Source organism: Myxocyprinus asiaticus, chromosome 2, assembly GCF_019703515.2.
Source record: "Myxocyprinus asiaticus isolate MX2 ecotype Aquarium Trade chromosome 2, UBuf_Myxa_2, whole genome shotgun sequence".
NCBI classification, from domain to species: Eukaryota; Metazoa; Chordata; class Actinopteri; order Cypriniformes; family Catostomidae; genus Myxocyprinus; species Myxocyprinus asiaticus.
The window spans coordinates 38,841,167-38,862,046 of NC_059345.1; the positions used below are offsets into that span (position 1 = coordinate 38,841,167).

The 20,880-nt window shown below is 36.6% G+C and overlaps 1 long non-coding RNA gene across 2 annotated transcripts; it reads right to left on the minus strand.

Moving 5' to 3' along the window:
• Positions 1-1,832: 1,832 nt before the first annotated feature.
• LOC127453667 (uncharacterized) lies at positions 1,833-19,918 on the minus strand. 2 transcript variants are annotated; one of them, XR_007899437.1, is made up of 3 exons: positions 19,869-19,918; positions 3,180-3,539; positions 1,833-2,793 (listed from the first exon to the last, which is right to left on the minus strand). It is a non-coding gene; the product is annotated as an uncharacterized LOC127453667 (long non-coding RNA). The 2 variants fall into 2 exon arrangements; XR_007899438.1 differs by lacking the exon at positions 19,869-19,918 and having other exon boundaries at positions 1,833-2,553; positions 2,645-2,793; positions 3,180-5,444.
• Between the last annotated feature and the right edge of the window lie 962 nt (positions 19,919-20,880).

The following is a 20,880-nucleotide window of genomic DNA, read 5'->3' on the forward strand; positions in this document are numbered from 1 at the left end:
GAATGCATGTGGATGGGTTCTGCGAAAAAGTTGTTAGATGTGAAATGTGTGATGCCTTGGCAGGGGAGGCAGAGCCGGGCGGTCCTCGTCAGGATGACGTAAGGGAGGGGAGGCTTCGGCCCCTCCCGTCCTAAGAGGATTTTCCGAAAGGGATTTCCCTCTAGAGCAGTCGAGAGACAAAACCCGTAGGCATGCCCTTGACCAAGTGAAAGTTATTGATGGTCAGTGACTCCAACCAAACATCACACTTTCATATCCATATTTTGCTATTATAAAAGAGCAGTTTTGAGTGACGCAGGATGATACAACCCAGCTGTTAATACCGTGGAGCCGTTGGGAAACGTTATTCCAGACAGCTCATTATAATCTAATGGCAGGTCACTTAGGGCAGGAAAAGACACTGAACCGACTAATGGCCCATTTCTATTGACCGGGCATTCACAGGGATGTTCACAGGTGGTGTGTGGCATGCCGTGAATGTCAGCTGGTGAATCCGCCGGCTACCCCAAGAGTGCCATTGCACACCTTTCCTTTAATCGAGGTCCCCTTCGAAAGAATTGGCATGGACCTCGTCTGGCCATTAGAACAGACAGCATGCGGACAACGCTTTGTATTGGATCCGGTGGACTATGCAACACGATATCCGGAAGCAGTGCTTCTGCGCAACATCTCAGCACATAGTGTTGCGGAGGCACTCTTCAGTATAATCTCCCGAGTGGGGATTCCGAAAGAAATCCTCACTGATCAAGGCACTTCATTTATGTCATGAACACTATGCGAACTGTATGAATTATTGGGTATTAAATCAATTTGCACTAGTGTTTACCATCCACAAACAGACGGGTTGGTGGAATGATTTAATAAAACCCTGAAAAATATGATTCGTAAGTTTATGCATGAGGATGCTAGAAATTGGGATAAATGGCTTGAACCCCTGTTATTTACAGTGCGAGAAGTCCCTCAAGCCTCCACAGGGTTTTCCCCATTCATTCTGTATGGGCGGCGGCCACGTGGCCTGCTCGACATCATATGGGAAACTTGGGAGGAGGGACCTTCAAACAGTAAAAATTAAATTCATTTTGTTCTTGATCTTAGAGCAAAACTCCACACTTTGGGTCAACTAATACAGGATAATTTGCTCCAAGCTCAGGAACGTCAAAGCCGACTGTATAACAGGGGTACTCAGCTACGGGAATTTGCACCGGGAGATAAAGTGCTCGTATTACTCCCCACATCGAGCTCTAAATTACTCACCAAGTAACAAGAGCCCTTTGAGGTCACACGACAAGTCAGAGATCTCGATTATGAGGTAAAATGAACAGATAGAGGTGACCATCTCAAATATACCATTTCAACCTTATGAAATTGAGGGAGGCAGTCCCTGTGACATTGGCAATTGTAGTTCCGGAGAGGGCGGAGCTCAGACCAGAGGTGAACGTAAAAGCCAATCATGTCGCCCCGGTCACTTGTGGAGACCACCTCTCAACGTATCAAGTCACAGAGTTTGCCAAGTTGCAGAATTTGCAGATGTGTTTTCTCCTCTGCCGGGTTGTACAAACCTCATCCAGCACCACATCGAGACGGTGCCTGGGGTAGTGGTACATAGCCGTCCCTCCTGACTGCCCGAGCACAAAAAGAAAATAGTTTGGGAAGAATTAGAGGGAATGCTTGATATGGGAGTAATAGAGGAATCCCACAGCGATTGGTCCAGCCCGGTTGTTCTAGTTCCTAAGAGTGATGGGTCTGTACGGTTCTGTGTGGATTATAGGAAAGTCAATGCGGTGTCTAAATTTGATGCATACCCAATGCCTCGTATTGATGAGTTGCTCGATCAGTTGGGCACAACTCGCTTTTATTCAACACTGGATTTGACAAAGGGTTATTGGCAGATCCAATGTAGTATACATTTTTAATGTTGACATTTATAGTTAAAAGTAGTAAAATCTGCTTCTTACTTTACCAAGAGCTTGACAATGCATTATTTTCATGTCTCCATGTACCTCCATTCATATGTTCCTGCATAACCTCCGATGATGCCTTTATTTATTTATTTCCGAGGCCGATATTTCCAAAGTCATGCTGAATGCAGATTTGCATGTAGTTTTACTATACACCGCTAAGAAGATTTGGTGCAATGAAAGTGCACGCTGAGCTCTCTTCTGGTGGTGTAAATTTTGTGGTAGTTGGGTTGCTTTGGTTTGAGACATGGCAGAGTGATTTCAGACTGGAAGCAGTTTTACTGACAATAACTTGACCACTTGATGAGTTCACCTTGTGCCCAGGATATGTTGGGATTATGTACAGTTAACCATGGGTGGCCCAGGATGATTTGGTTCTTTGGGGAGGATATTACATATAATGAAATCCTTTCAGTGTGGAATAGACCAATTCGTATAGTCAGAGGTATGGTTTGTTGTGTGATGCCTGTTCCTATGGGTTCATTGTCGACGGCTGTTATGTTGATGGATGGTGTGCCTGGTAAGGTAGGTATATTGAGTTCAGTGATGAGTTCATGATGGATCAGATTTACAGCTGCCCCGGAATCCACTAATGCTGAAACATAGTTAGGATTTCCATTAAAATCTATTGTTAGTGGTAGTTTGAAGCTTTGTCTAAAAGGAAATGGAGAAATTCCCCTACTCACTTCTTTGCTGGAGGTCTTGGTTTTATTGGGGCATGCAGCACATTGGTGACCTGAATATCCACAGTAAAAACACAGCCTTTCACACCGATGTCGGTGGCGTTCTTCTGATGACAACCTGGTATATCCTATTTGCATGAATTCTGGTGGTTCTGGAATTGAATGATTGACTGATGTGATCGGTGGTGAAGAGGCTTGAGACAAGTACTCTTCACAAGTACTTTAATTCGGGGGTTATTTCGAATTAAATTATCCATCTTGACAGCCATGTTGATATATTGAGATAGGGTATTAGTTTCATCTCTGCATGCCAGTTTCACTTGTGAACTGTGATAAAGCCCCTCACAGAAGACTGATTTCAAAGCAATATCATTCCATCCGCTTAGAGCGGCTAGTGTGCGGAATTGAACAGCGTATTCAGTAGCTGATTGTTCTCCCTGGCTTAAGTGTAACAGTTGTACAGAAACATCCTGTCCCCCCACAGAATATTCAAACACTTCTTTAATTTGTTTCGAAAATAATCAAATGAGGTCTGTACCTGATTGTCCGTGTCCCAGACAGCCAATGCCCAATCCAGTGCTTCTCCAGTAAGTAGAGTCATAGTAAACGAACACTTAGTCCTTTCCAGATGAAAAACCTCAGGCTGATTGGAGAAATATATCTGACATTGGCCCAAAAACGCCTTGCATTTATCAGCTGAACCATCAAATTTGTCTGATAGGGCAACTCTTACCGATTCAGTTCTGGTAGGTGGAAGAGATTGAATATGAGTCAGATGTTCATTAGTGGCACGCAGACTGGCAAGTTGAGTTTGGAATCCTTGTAAGACTTCACTCTGGTAGTTAAAGGCTGCTTGAATCTGTGACACTTCTGCTGGATTCAGATCAGGCGAAGTATTCTGTAACAAACTCAGACTGGTTAGAATCCATTATGCAGAGGAGTTTAATAAACAAAACCAAATCAGGGGTCTCAAACGTGGTCAGTATAACAGGCAGTGGTTGATAACAGGCAAACAATCCAATCAGGCAAACAAGACAGAAAGGGTAATCCAGGAACATAAATCCAATAAACAGGCAGTAAGATCATAACATGAGGCAAAACGAGAATACACAGGTTAAACGCTAAGTAAGACAGGTGAACAGGCAATACTTCGCAATGTGTGTATGGAAGCACATGGCTTTTAAACCTACAAACAGGATGTAACTGGAGAAGGAACGAAGTGGAGTCAATGTTCGGGAGAGGGCTCCCTCTGGTGGTTGGATGAGTGAGTCTCTGGTTGTGGCCTTACATCTACCTATGCAAAAATGTGATGAAACGATGGTAAAAACTACACGGCTCTGAACCAATGTGTTCATGAAAATTATAATTATTGATAATAATATGATGACAAATATAGCAAGTCTGCAATATAAAGCAGAATAAATTAGCATTTATGTATCCCTTAAATAGCTGTAGATGTCTCATAGTGGAAGCGGTCCACATTCAAGTTTGTGAATGGCTGTGCCCTAGTATGTTAAAAATTAAGGTGGATAAAGCTAGTTCTACGATTCTCTGTCACTAGTGAAAGCAATTTCACAATTAAATACTCAAGATATCTCATAAGTGTCACAGCCGGAAATCAAACTTGGGTCTCTGGCGCAAGAATCTTAATTTCTACCACTGAGCCACAGAAGGGAGTTGAACCCAATACTCAGACGCGCTCTTAAAAGAACTCAGAGTTCATTAACAAAAATAGCAAAAAGTACAAAAGCAATTTCTTACTGACAATCACAAAAAAACAGAAAAATCTTTAGTCCAGAAAAGGATCCGAAAGGAGGAAAAAATAATCTCCAAAAAACTAAGGGAAAAGACATCAAAAAACAGCAAAAAATAAACACGGGGAAAGAACAAACCAAAAGGCTTACAAAGTTTAGTACTTGGAACTAGAGCAGACTTACGGCAGTAACTGGCTAGGAACATCAATAACCAAGCAAAGAAACAAAGGAAGTGATCAACTTAAATACACAGTCCAGAACGAGGCACAGGTGAAAACAATAACACATGATAAAATGGCGGGAAACTGAAATGAAACACAATGAGGGCCTCTAGAGGCCAAAATAAAACATTAAAGCAAAAAACTCTGACAATAAGCTAGAATATTTTAACAAATGAACATGCACACTCACTCACACACAATGTATGCATAAGAAGGGTTGGGAGGGTTACTTTTGAAATTTATTCCACTACAGATTACAGAATACATGCTGTCAAATGTAATTTGTAATGTATTCCGTTAGATTACTCAAGGTCAGTAACGTATTCTAAATACTTTGGATTACTTCTTCAGCACTGGTAGATTTTTTAACTTGTTTTGACTATTAAAACTCTGTCAGTACAGTAAGACAAAATACACATGTTAAAAATACATTCTCTGAAAAACCTAAATATCATATGCAGTGTTGTTTCTAAAACAAGATAAATCAAACTGATCTTGTTTTAAGGATTTTTAGATATTTTTACAGGAAAACAATACCAAAATTATTATCAAGAATACTATTTTTGACCTACTATCAAAGGTCTTACTAGAAAAAAAGAAATTATGATCCAATGTGAATTTTCTTGATAAAAAAATATGATCGTGCCTGGTAACGTGCATGTAAAATAGCATTTTAGCTTAGCATAAAGCTGACAATTTACACAAGGTTTATTACTATTTCTTCCGCTCCAAACTTACTTGAAACTTACTACTTTGTCTGCTTGTATGAATGTAACACATCATAAGAAAATGTTTCACCGCTGTTCAAATGCACTTTGAATCGCATCATTTATATGTATAAATGTTTTCCATCTGAAAGGACTAAATATTAAATGAAACAAATTACAATAAAATGCAAAGTAATCTCTTCAGTAATAAAAATATTTTTTGAATGTAACTGTATTCTAATTACCAATGATTTAAATTGTAACTGTAGTGGAACACAGTTACTTATATTTTGTATTTTAAATACGTAATCCCTTTACATGTATTCTGTTACTCCCCAACCCTGAGCATAAGTTAAGTGCACACAAAAGAGTCTTCTGAGTGCTTCACACTAAAACAAGGACATCACCAGAACTGGTTAATAATTGTTATGGAATTTTCCAAATCATAAAGTGACACACACCCTGCCCTGCTCGCAAAGGGCAAAGTTCAAATATAGGAGGGATGCAAGGAGGGTGCATTTTCCTGATGTTTACACAAGGTGCCTCTGAAGGTCAAAAGTCATGAAAAAATAGGTACTGAAATGTTGATCTGTCATCACATTTTCATGTTTTATTTGTGATTCTGTACCTGTTCTTTCTACATCAGGTACTCAAATGGCTGGTTTCTGTGTGTACTACTTGTGTATAAACACAACAGAATATGTTTCTAAAGTACTTGTAGTGATACAACCTTAAAGACATTTTGCAGAGAATTTAGAGAGTCAACATAGAGAGTTTCAGATAGACATAATGCCCAAAAGTATACTTCGGTAAGACGTGAACACTAGGCATCTGTGTACAGGACGTGTGAAGTAAATTTCATCATCAGCAGAGTGCTCGAGCAGTAAATGCATATGGCCCGATTTTCCTAACCACGTGTACTCTGTATGCGCAGTGTGCGCATGCGCCTGGAATTATTTGCACTAATTAGTGGGTCCACAAGGTAGCCTCACTCACAATTGAGCCATTACTTTCATGAAGAAGTGCATGAAGAAGATGTAATAGGCGGTAAACAATAGGAGATGAAGGTGGAAAAAACAACGGTGGATGTGCAAGTCAAGAGCAAGTGTGTGAGGAGGTCAGAAGATACCTGTATTTGTATAACTCAAACTTTATGGGTCTTAGGTTCTTAGATTTTTTACTCACATCTAACTCCAGTGTTGGGTAAGTTACTTTCAAAAAAGTAATCCACTACTGATTACTAATTACTTTTGGAAAATTGTAATTAGACTAATTGACTAATTACTTCATCTGGAAAGTAATTAGATTACTAATTACTTTACTTTGAAGTTATTTTCTAAAACCAATCAAACCTGTGAAAAAAAAAACTAATGTGACACTATTAGCTCTTTTAGTCCTTTAATATTGACTGAAATATTAACCAAATTACAGCAATATGACAAAGACAGCAACTTGGCTAAAGAGATTACTTTGTAACACGTTACACCTAACACTGTCTAACACACATCGCATATTGGTGCACACATGTAAACATAAAAATCCGCACAAGATCTGATTTTTTCGCATCCAATCTGAGCCACTTCCAAATGTGGTTTTAAATCAGATACATATCCGATATCTGGACATCTGACCTAAGTCTAAACACGTATATCTGATTCCCCTTGGCTTTTCTTAAAATAAATTAAAATAAAATTCTCTCATTATTCACTTACCCTGATGCCATCCCAGATGTGTATGACTGTCTTTCTACAGCAGAACTCAAATGAAGATTTTTAGAAGAAGATAGAGCTCTGTCAGGTACTTGGTAAGTACACGGGTGCCAGCACTTTGACGGTCCAAAAGTCACATTTAGGCAGCATAAAAGTAATCCACATGACTCCAGGTGATCAATGAATACCTTCCGAATCGATAGGTTTATGTAAGAAACAAGGTGATAATTAAAACGTTTTTAACATTAAATCGTCACTTCCATCCAGGTCTCTGATGCTGTTTGAAATGGCCGAACTCTCACGTGATGTTCGTTCTTCTGTTGTAAATAAGAGCCACTTCCAAATTCTCACATGAAGTTGCTGACGCGCTTCACGCTTCGCTTCAGCTGCTGGCAGGTGCTTTTTAAAAGTTAATAATGTTTTAATTATCGATTTCTTTTTTACATAAAGGCATCGATTTGCTTCAGAAGACATTCATTGATATTCTGAAGCGCTCGCACAAAAACTCAAAGCTTCTCTTGTTGAGGCGGAAATTTTGTACCCACTTCCTGTAGTCAAACGTGTGGACTTGGTCTCACCACTCCTGACTTATAGCCCTATTCGGACGGGATTAGATATGTGGGGATGTAGGGTTATGTAATAATTACAAGAGCTTCTCAGTTATTTTTATCCCGTGCAAATTTTCCCGGACTTTTTCTGGACTGCGCGTTCCCACGCTGTAAAAAATGACAGCATGTTTACCTACTATAAAATGGCCTGTAAAAAATAACCCCTGATAATATTAATACAGTGCGAATTGACATGTTAACAAAAAGCCTGTAAATCTGCACTTTCCAGCAATTGAACCCTTTCAATATTAAATATTTACCCATGTATAAGAGAAATGAGCAGTTTTTGATTGTGATTTAAGCAGAGTGGGTGTGGGAAATTGTGATGAGCTACGCGTTTCGGAACATAAAATTACATAGCATGAAGGGATTGTCCAAATTTTTAATTCAAGAGTGTAATATAAGATTACAGTCACAAGTTCTGTTGTATTTAGCCAGATATTCCAATCAATTTCTTCTAATAATCACAGATTCAGTATATGCTCATGTTTAGTATTTCCTGCATAATTAATCAGCACAGTATAGGCCTACATTCTAATAAGTCAGTTACGCGCAGGGTTGGGGAGTAACGGAATACATGTAACGGGATTACGTGTTTAAAATACATAATATGAGTAACTGTATTCCACTACAGTTACAATTTAAATCACTGGTAATCAAAATACAGTTACTTTCTAAATATATTTTGGTAACTGAAGAGATTACTTTGCATTGTATTATCATTTGTTTTATTTAATATTTAGTCTATTCAGTTGGAAAACATTAATGATTTTAAATGAAATGATCTGAGGAGCGTTTGAACAGCGGGTAAAGTGGAATGTGTTAACTAATGTGTTACATACATACTAGCATACAGGGGGCACTCTCATATTGTTATGAGTGAAAAAGTGGATTTGACACCATTGAGGATCTATAGCAACAACAACAACAAAAAAAAAGAGTTAGAAATGCTCTGACAGATGAAATATAAATCCAATAAATAAATGATTACAAGGCTGTAGACCATTTCAAGAATGTAAACAAAAACAATTGAATCAACAACAACAAATTGCGGCAAGTCATGGCATACGCTCATGTTATTTATTCCCACATTGCATACAACATGTTTACTATAGCTTCTTCCGTCAGCAGTGAGGGATTCACATGTGATAAATTTAAGGAAGTAGTCAGGCTGACGGAGAAGATTAATGAGTTAGAGACATGCATTCGAACGCAAGTGGACGTCAGTGAGAAAGAGAAGCCGGTAGATACTGTTTCGAATGCGGGTAGTACAGAGGACAACACACACACTTTGGTTCTGGCTGAAGAGCCCCTGCAGCAGGGCGTTTGGGTGACATCTCGGCTGCATACTCGCTCAGTAAAGCGGCACCACTCTCCTGTTCCTGTTAGGGTTTCCAATCGATTCTCCCCACTCAGTGATGCACCCACTGAGAATCATGTTGAAAGAGCCTTAATAATTGGTGATTCTATTGTAAGGAACGTGGAAATAGAGACTCTAGCCACCATTGTTAAATGCATTTCTTGGGCTTGAGTGTCTGACATCAGATCAAATTTACAAGTGCTGGCTAATGCTAAACATAGATTTTTAAAAAAATTGTTATTCATGTCGGCATTAAAGATGTCCTGCTTCGCCAGTCAGAGATCACTAAAGATAATGTTAAAGAGGTGTGTGATCTTGCAAAAACGATGTCAGACACTGTAATATGCTCTGGCCCCCTCTCTGCTCATCGTGGTGATGAGGTTTATAGTAGATTAGTGTCACTGAACGGCTAGATGTCTGAGTGGTGTCCAGAGAATAGCATGGGATTTACAGACAATTGGAAGAGTTTTTGGGGCAGACCTGACCCTGCTAAAGAGAGACGGACTCCGTCCCTCCAGGGAAGGTGCCGCTCTCCTCTCTAGTAATTTGGCTCATAGTCTTAATAGTGATAGTATTTGACTAACTGGGGCCCAGGTCAGGAAGCAGACAAACTGGTTAATCCAAACGACTTCTAGCTGCCTTGAGACGTCACACAGGTCACATAAATGACAACACATAGAGACTGTGTCTGTTCCCTGAACTACCAAACACAAAACTCTCACTAAATCATTTAGAAAAAATGTGATTAAGGTCAAACTTGAAAAATAAAATAATTTTTTTTTTTTATAAGATAAACATCATATAAAGGTATGGCCAATAAATGTTAGATCTCTTTCAACAAAAGCACTAATTGTAAATGAAATTATTACAGATCATTGTTTGGTTGTGATCTGTTTGACTGAAACCTGGCTTAAATGAATATATTAGTTTAAATTAATCTACTCCCTCAGATTAATGTTTAAATGTGTGCCTCATCTGAAGGGTCGAGGAGGAGGTGTTGCTACAATTTACAGTGAAGTTTTTGGTGTTTCTCAGAGGACAGGATATAAGTTTAAGTCTTTTGAACTAATAATGCTTAATGTGACACTTTCAGATATAAATAAAAAATCTCTGTTGTCTTTTGCCCTTGCTACAGTATATAGATCACCTGGGCCGTGCTCAGATTTCCTTGGTGAATTTGCACATTTTCTATCAGATCTAGTAGTTAATGTAGATAGAGCTTTAATTGTTGGTGACTTCAACATTCACATAGATAATGAAAATGACACATTGGGATTAGCATGTACTGATATTCTTAACTCTCTTAGAGTCAGACAAAACGTGACAGGACCAACTCATCACCATAATAATACACTAGATTTAATTCTGTCATATGGAGTTGATGTTGATACTATAGAAATTGTACCACAGAGCAGTGACATCTCAGATCATTACCTTGTATCTTGTTTGCTGTGATCTGCTAATGTCACACAATCTACACCATACTATCATTCAGGTAGAACTATTCTTTCGACCACTAAAGATAGCTTCACTATTAATCTTCCAGAATTGTGTCACATACTCAGTAAGTCAAAAAGTCTAGAAGAACTTGATGTAATAACAGAAAATATAAAAACATTCTTCTCTAGCACTCTTTGATAGTGTCTTCCACCTTCGATAAAGAAAATTAAAGAAAAAGCCCCGCACCATGGTACAATGATCACGCTCATGCTCTCAAGAGAGCAGCTTGGAAAATGGAGCGCAATTGGAAGAATACAAAATTAGAGGTATTTCGCGGTGCATAGAAGGATAGTGTCTGTAACTACAGACAGGCACTAAAAGCTGCCAGGTGAGCATATTTTAGCAAACTCATAGAAAATAGCCACAACAATCCTAGGTATTTATTCAGTACTGTGGCTAAATTGGTTAGGAATAAAGCATCGACTGAACCAGATATTCTGCCGCAGCACAATAATAATGACTTCATGAATTTCTTTACTGATACAATTTAAATAACCAGAAATAAAATTGGAACTATGCAATCAACTGTCATAGCACCTCAGAAAACAGTGTCTCATAATTTTCCTCATGAGCAACTTCAATCTTTCCCTGTCATAGTTCATGAAGAGCTAACAAAACTAAAACAACATGTATGTTAGATGCAATACCAACTAAGTTCTTAAAAGAGGTATTCTCTATAACCTCAGAACATCTTCTTAATATTATTAACTCTTTACTATCCTTAGGACATGTCCCAAGAAACTTTAAAATGGCAGTTATCAAATCGCTTATTAAGAAGCCACAGCTTGATCCTGGAGAATTGGCTAATTACAGGCCGATTTCAAATCTACCATTTATGTTGAAAATATTAGAAGGTAGTGTCCTCCCAACTATGTTCATTTCTACAGAGAAATGGTATATATGAACAATTTCAGTCAGGATTTAGGCCCCATCACAGTACAGAGACTGCACTTATCAGAGTTACAAACGACTTGCTCTTATCATCTGATCGTGGCTGCATTTCTCTTCTAGTACTTTTAGATCTTAGTGCTGCCCTCGACACGATAAATCACAACATTCTCTTGAATAGGCTGGAGAATTAAAGTATGTTGGCATTAGTGGACTTACATTAGTATGGTTTAGGTCCTATTTATAAGACCACTACCACTTTGTATGTGTAAACGAGGAATTGTCAAATCAAACAAAAGTTAAGTATGAAGTGCCACAGGGATCAGTTTTAGGGCCTCTGCTTTTCTCCTTATACATGCTTCCCCTGGAGATATTATCAGGAATCATGGAATAAATTTCCAGTGTTATGCCGATGGTAACCAACTTTATATTTCTACTAAACCCAACGAAAATTCACAATTCTTCAAATTAGCAGAGTGTATCAATGAAATCAAAGATTGGATGACCAGAAATTTCCTTCTACTCAATTCTGACAAAACAGAGGTACTAATTATTGGGCCAAAAACCTCTAAAAATAAGCCGCTAAAATATAATTTGACTCTCGATGGATGTACTTTTACGTTGTCTTCTACAGTGAAGAACTTGGGTGTTATATCTTATACCAATCTGTCCTTTGAAAATCAAGTTTCCAATGTTTGTAGAACAGCATTCTTCCACCTCAGAAATATTGCTAAGTTATGACACATGCTCTCTGTTGCTGATGCCGAAAAACTAATTAATGCATTCATGACCTCAAGACTAGATTATTGTAATGCATTACTGGGAGGATGTCCAGCAAATTCAATAAATAAACTTCAATTGGTTTAAAATGCAGCTGCCAGAGTGCTGACTAGAACCAAGAAATATGTTCATATTAGCCCCATTTTATCATCGTTACACTGGCTAATTGTTACATTTTGTATTAATTTTAAAATTTTGTTAACTACATACAAAGCTTTGAATGGTCTATCTCCAAAGTACTTAAGTGACCTTCTGAAATGCTATATTCCATCACGTTCATTACGATCTCAAAATTCCGGCTAGTTAATAGTTCCTAAAATATCAAACTCCACAAAAGGAAGTAGATCCTTTTCCTATTTGGCTCCTAAACTATGGAATAGTCTCCCTAACACTGTTTGGGATGCAGACACACTCACTCAGTTTAAGTCTAGACTAAATACTCATCTACTTAGCCAAGCATATAGATAATTTATCCATCAACTCACAATTAGGCTGCTTTAGTTAGGTCTGCCGTAACCATAAACATCTATCATGATCTATAACTCTGCATAAAATTGGATGGCATCTATGCTAATATTATTCTGTTTGTTTTTTATTCATATCCCGAGGTTACCAGAGCCGGCCAGATCCAGCTCCGTTCCTGCTTGGACTCCATTGCTATTCGTCTCTGTGTGATGATGACTAAATTCAGCTGGTGCAGACATAACTTCAGTCTTTTACGATGGACTTCAGAGGATGAACTGATACCAACTCAAACTGTAAGACATTGGATACTTCATATGCCACTGCCTGAACCCTGGACTTAGGATGGACCCCACCGAACCTCACCAAAATGACCTGCCGGTTGAACTGCGATGCACCTCATTGACCTGCATCACCTTTGTCTATTGATGGACTACAATCTTAAAATGAAATACATAGAAAACAAAAGCCTTCAGCCAACTAACAAAGGACAATGCATCAATGTGAACCTCTGCAGTTAATCCAGGACGGACTTCAAAGACATTAGTCATTAATCTTACAGTTCATAATATATATATATATATATATACTACCGGTCAAAAGTTTTGAAACACTTGACCGAAATGATTCTCATGATCTTTTGATCTGAAGGCGTATGCTTAAATGTTTGAAATTAGTTTTGTAGACAAAAATATAATTGTGCCACCATTTTAATTTATTTCATTATAAATCTAATATTTAATAAAAAATAAAAAAAAGTGTTTGAAATTGATGACTTGGACCAAATAATAAAGAAAAGCAGCCAATAAGTGCCCAGCATATAGATGGGAACTCCTTCAATACTGTTTAAAAAGCATCCCAGGGTGATACCTCAAGAAGTTGGTTGAGAAAATGTCAAGAGTACATGTCTGAAAATTCTAGGCAAAGGGTGACTACTTTGAAGATGCTAAAATATAACACAGTTTTTATTTATTTTGGATTTTGTTTAGTCACAACATAATTCCCATAGTTCCATTTATGTTATTCCATAGTTTTAATGACTTTACTATTATTCTAAAATGTGAAAAAAAAATTATAATAAAGAATGAGTAAGTGTTTCAAAACTTTTGACCGGTTGTGTGTGTGTGTGTGTATATATATATATATATATATATATATATATATATATATATATATATATATATATATATATATATATATTTATTTATATATATAATTGTTTTAATCACTTGACCTTAACACTTACTTTTACCGCATAATTAACATGATCTGCACTGCACATAAATAACTAATATTGGCATTATATTCATACTGATTAGCCAGAGGGAAACTGGTCCCCACAGTGAGCCTGGTTTCTCCCAAGGTTATTTTTCTCCATTAACCAACATCTTATGGAGTTTTGTGTTCCTTGCCACAGTAGCCTTCAGCTTGCTCACAGGGGTTCTAAATACAATGAGTATTTAATTATTTAATTATTTATTTTTTATACACAATGTACAATCATATTTATTCAAACTACACAGTGATCACTCTAAGACTTTATAGATATTACAGCCTCATTTTCTGTTAATGCATGATTTTCTGTAAAGCTGCTTTGAAACTATGTGTGTTGTGAAAAGCGCTATACAAATAAAAATGACTTGACTTGACCTTGTTGCATATTTTTAGAATGTAGGCTAAATTAAATCATATTATAAAACCCAGGAGCAGGGTTTGGCACCCCAGCCATATAATATGTGCTAATTTTGTAGGTTGTTCCCACAGTCTGTACTGGGAAACTCTAAAGCAGTTATAGGCTCTAGGCTTTCCATATTGCATAAGTGTAAATTTCTAGTTTTATCAATTAAAATGTCTAGAACATAAATTCGATTCTATTTTTTCTATTCTATTTTCTTATATTCCACTGGATAATGAGGATAATACAGTATATTAATCAAGATAATACAGGAGACAATGCTGACAAGCATTTCTTATGTTTTATCCACAAGGCTGATTAAAAAAAAGAGAAGCTTTAGAACTCTTCCCACTTTTTTATATTCAAAGCTAGCACATTGAATATGTAGATTCAGACAAATTCAATTTCAATTTCAATTTGACTCCCTCAATCCCATCGCTCTCTTGTAATTCCAACAGAGATTTATGTATATTTTCTGTGTATATTATCTGTTCTTGTCCCATTCCTTCTTTTCATTTTTTCTATTATTTACTAATCTCTGGTCAATACATCTGCTCATGTTTTAGTTGGACTATTCTTTTCATCTATACCTGTAACAAGACAACATTAGAATCCAGTTAGCAACACACACCAAATCTATCACAGATTCGATGGAGATTCATTTAAATGGTTTTAAAATGTAAATGGTATTGAAATGGAAAAATTGCATATGCATTCCACAAGCTTGCAGAGAACTGTTTGTCAGTGATCTTTGATTCAGCTGAGGGTTAGAATTGTGAGACATTTTCAGATATTTCACTTCACAGAGATTTTTAGAGATTCCGTTCAGTTGATTCCTCAGGCTACTGTAACACTAACAGAAAGCAAAAGTAATATCATATGAACACAGACGATGTTTGAGTTTCTAAACAACACTGCTTACGAAATACTAAAAGAAAGTTTTGACATGACTTCATCATCACTAAGAATACCAAAACAATCTGTAAAATCGCCTTTGAGTCCAGTGAGTACTTTAGGCCAACCTCTATTCAACATGTGCAAGACATTTTGAGAGACAAATACACATGTTATCCTTGCAAACACACAAAATACACAAACTCCCACAGGGAGAAAAGCCTTATATATCAGATATATTTTTGAATGTGGTAATCAGTATGAGCTGAACTGAAGGAAAAGTTTTCTTTCAATATATAGTATGTGTATATATATATATATATATATAAGCAATATCACACAAGCAAGAGTGCAATATGGCCCTACATCAGCACTGCTGTTATTCGGCCGCAGGCCGTGGAAACTGCGGTAAGAGGTAAGCGCCTTGAGTTTGTGTAATTAATCAGTCTGTTGTGTCTCTCAGCTGTGATGAGCCTTAATGCTGAAGTTGTTAGTTTAAAGCTGTTTAAAGCTATTTCCTAGCTTTAGTAGTGTAGTAGTAATCTGAGCGATCACGTAGTGCTGATGAATGAAAACGTATATATATATATATATATATAATATTACAGTACATGTCAGACAAGATGCCCATTCTGAGGTTCAATAATAGAAGCACGTTGCTCATAAGGGAAACTGGTTGAGCTAAAAATTCAAAAATGAAAAATAAATAAATATTATCAAACGTGACTATATGAACTCTGCACAAATTTCAGATAAGCAAATTATGACAACAGTTTCAGCTGTATCATGACAGCAGGATCTGCTAGGGTACTTATAAAAACAGAATTCTTCGAGAACTTCTTGAGGTTATAGCACCTAATCCTAAATGGTACATTAATTGATATTTTAAAATGTATACATTTAAAACAGGTACTGTATTGGTATTGGTATCCCGCAATTTGCAGCAGTTAGGACTGCGAACCTTTTAAGAATAATTCAGATAAAATTAACATTTATATTAATTTTTTTTCTAATGACTTTCATCACCAGAAGAATTAAATATACCAAAACAAAATATACAAACAGATGCATAAACATAAAAAGAAGTGCAGACAAAGAGCATAACAAAGATGCATTTTGTGAACGAGAACCGCAAAATGCTGTGATTGCAGATCTTTCCTTAAAGATCTTACAAAGAGAGAGAAACAGAAGAGAAAGATTAGTGAATATAAAACTCATTTTGAAATACAGTAGCTTTCTTTTTCTTTGCACATCACATTTGTGGAGAAAAGTTTGCAATTTCAGCATTATAGTGTTAAAGCACTTATTTTTATATATAAGTTTTTATCTCTAACCAGAGAGAAACTGCATCACTTGCAGTTCAACTCCACCACAAAGTGACTGCATGAGGAAGTCATAACATGTTTTCTAACAACTTTTCTCTTTCTTAAATATGCTGAGCTAAATGGACAGTAAATATCTTATATATGTACATATGTGTGCACAGAAAAACACACACGCACACTGACAGAAAAGCAGAAGTTGGTCATGGTGGCATTACTGGGGTGTTAGGGTCATGTGATATGTGTGTATAGATGGAGAGCCTGGAGAAGAGGAGAGAAGAAATGGAGTTCTCTCTCTTGTCCCTAAATTAAACCTAACAGGAAGACTGAAAAGAAGCCCGCAGTAGCCGTCAGCCCTTTTCGCTTCCCTTTTCTGCCTGATGGGAGAGGCAGTGCAGGTCTCCAAATGGCAGGCGCAGCTATAAATCTGCTCTGACTCATCACAGATAGACAACTGACCACCTCCTCTTTACTCTAAATTTTTATTGTTCCTCTATTTTAAATGTTATAGTGCTGAACTTGCACTGTCATCCATCTGAAGTTAGAACACCATTCTAAATCATGTAGATCTGAAGTGAAATTAAAAGCAGCCCTTTACTGTAAAAAGTCCTAACCTTCATTTGTTACCTAACAGAATTATTTTTACTTGATTTAACCCATAAAATTAATTTGTTGGTGTAATCTAATGTATTCAGATTGATTCAGTGATGTTAAATAATATTTTTGACTTGAATAAAACCACTTAATTTAGATAACACATGAAGCAATTTTTTTTTGTTTTGTTTTGTTTTGCGTTGTGACATTCTAAACTCCATTAAAGGAATATTCCGGGTTCAAAACAAGTTAAGCACAATCGACAGCATTTGGGCATAATACTGATTACCACAAAAAAACAAAAAACAAAACAAAAACAAAAACAAACAAAAAAAAAAAATGACTTGCTCCTTATCTTTAAAAAACAATAGATTGCAAATGTAAAATAACATCTGGGTTGCAGTGAGGCACTTACAATGGAGGTGAATGGGGCCAATATGTAAACGTTAAAATACTCACTGTTTCAAACGTAAAGCCACATGACGTAAACAATGCATGTTAAAATGTGTGATAAAATCACTTACTAACGTTTTCTGTGTAAAGTTAGAGCCAATTTTACAATTTAGTTTCCATGACAATGTAATGTCAACAAACCCTAAAACCCTAAAAGGACTGTAAAAATGACAATATAAACAACTTTACAGCTCAAAGTTTTTTCTGTTAAGTTTTAACAGAAGATATATTAATATAAGTGCTTTTTATAAAATAATAAGCTTCACATTTCTGCCTTTAAACCCTCCAAATATTGAGCCCATTCACTTCCATTGTGACTCACTGTAACCTTATTTTTGCTTTTTAAAGAAAAGGACGGATGAGTCGAAATTATTTAATTTTTTTTGTGGTAATTAATATTATGCCACAAATGCTGTCATTTGAGCATAACTTATATTGAACCCAGAATATTCCTTAAAATCTATTTTAACCTTGTGCGACCCTGTGTACAAATGCATGGACGTTGTATTTTGGCTTCCCTATATGCAATGCATAATTTAAATTAATTTAAACCAACTGATCTCAGTTCAAGAGACTCTGTGCTGGGGTTAAACTTTCATGTGACAAAACAACATGGCGCAGATCACAGCGGAGTATGTCTTTGGGAGAAATGCCAACAAAACTACATCTGGTAAGAAACCTAATTACATTTTTTTTACATTGAACCCTGTTTGAGTCAAAAGATTAGTCTCATCCGATATGCCATTTTTAAAATTTGAGTGATTTATCGTGAAACAGCAAGCTGCTAAACACAATGTACACGAATGTTTACTTCAGCGCATTTTTTCCTTAGAAATCCTATATTTACTGTGCATTATCACATTGAGAATTCATCAAATTTCATCAAAATGAAAATTTGCTTTTAGAGGCTTTATATGGAGTTTGGATGAAAATATGGTGCATTTTGAACTGTTCTGAGACCAGTGCAGACAGACAGCACACTGGAGTTTAAGTCACTTAGTGAATAGGGAGCAAGGGAGAATCCCATAGCTCTCTGTGCAGCTAAGTGCATTCACTCTGACCAAAATCTGACCAAAAGTTCAGTTTCAGGCTGCAGATTGGACCACTCAACATGGTTGGAAGACATGGGACAATGGTAATCAGTGCTTAGATTCAGAATTTACAGTATAATATATCATTTTATTTTAACATGGTTGGCAGAGATTGGATGATGCTGGTCATTATTAATTAATTATGCTAATTTCTGATGTAATGTAATGTCTCAAAAACATGAATAACCAACACACCAGGAAACATAATAAATAATTTGATTAAAAAAAAAAAAAAAAAAAAAAAAAAAATCTGACTTCCTATAGCTTGGTATTATTTAAAATGTCACAACTTAGTCCCGCTGTCCACATTTGTTGCCATCAATTTTTAGGTAAATTATTTGCTCTAGAATTGATTATTATTATTATTATTATTATTATTATTATTATTATTGCATGCTTATTAGGTACTACTAGTTACAAATCAAAAAGGGAAATGAAAAATGCACACAGCAGACACGCTCATGAGGTTTAACAGCAAGACTCAAATTATTTTAAAGTTATTATGCATTTACATTATTACAACTTCTCATAAATTTATTACATGGAATATTTATGCTTTTAAAAATGTATTTGTCACACTTCAGGACCATTTAAAATTTGATAAAAAATTTAAAAGTTAATTTTGTGTCAACCTTAGAAGAAATGGTGACCAGTGACATCAGCTAAAATATACACTTTCCCTTGAACATTTATATAAATATTAATCTAACATATTGATGATGATAAAAAAAAATATATATATATATATATATATATATATATATATAAAAATATCCATGGACATGTTATGCATTAACTACTGTACTAACTTATTTTCACAAATATTGAATATTGATATTTTTACACATTAAAAAACACTAGTAGAGTGTGCATGTGGTAATATTCCAAGTGCAGTTATTAGATTGCAGACTCTGGATATGACCATTACAGCTCGGCACCCCACACTAGCTCACTGAGGGGGCCTTCCTCATTTCACACAAAGTTTTACAGATTTTGAAAGGCATACGTGAAATTCTGTTTTCCCCAGAACAAACAGTACAAACAGATCTCCGTTCAGTGATGTCAGAGCCGTGTGTGTGTGCGTCTGCCAAATGCAAATGCATAAATGTACATGATTGATAAAGCATTTTAGAAACATGCTGTCCTTCCGCTCTGCAGATGGACATTGCTATACAAAGTAATTGATGAGGGGAGAAAGAGGAAACTTACCAGAAGATGGGAAGCGTAAGGGGGAAACTGTCGGGAAGCTGAGTATTTTGTGTGTGTGTATGTGTGTGTGCCTGTGTGATGACAGGATGACAGAGACCACAGAACCCCAGTGGTAGATGGTATCTGGGGTAGTCTGAATACCTCAACAGATATACAAAAACACACATACCGCTGACTTTCTTTAAGACTCAGTGAAGAGCTTTGCCCTGAACTGAGTGTGCCAGACAGCGACACATACTCATACACAGGCTCTCTCATGTACAAGTATGCACACACACATGCACCTGTCACAGATCGGCACAACAGTATTATAGAGATATGAATCATTGAGCCACTCAGAGCTTCAGTGATGCACATGTAAATTCCAAAGAAGACACATAAAATCTTCAGTCGCACTATAATACCAGCTGCTGTTGCTTTGTTTCTGCAAGATCATACATGCATATGTGACATTTATGTGATCATATAACAAGTATACCAACTCTTCAGGAAATTACAGAAACATTTTGTCCGTTAATAGGGAACTTCCCACAGCTTTCGCCAGGGCTGATGAGAAACACTAGAAGACACTAGAAGAGCCACCTGCACCCACACCCAACAGGACACAAGGTCAAACTACTGTCCACTTCTCATCCACTTACTGAAAAACCGTAAATACTCTGATTACGCAATCTCCTAAATCCAACCACAATACCGGATCTAGATGGTTTTAAAAGCTGCTATGTATTCTAGAAATTTAGCAGATCTGTCACTCTACTGTTACATCACTGATTAGTTCTTTATTTTACGTTACTTTCATGAGAAAGCACTCTGCAGGACATGGTGCAATGTGCACGTTCGCCAATATGAATACCCCAAACTGAGCAATATATCCTCACTGCATGGCATGTACAGAAATGATCAAATTACACAATGTACTTTGAAGTTCAGACATTTCTGCCCTAAACCAAATGTTAATTATTTGTGCAACATTTAGTGTTTCCCAATGTTCTATATGCAGGTCATAAATTGC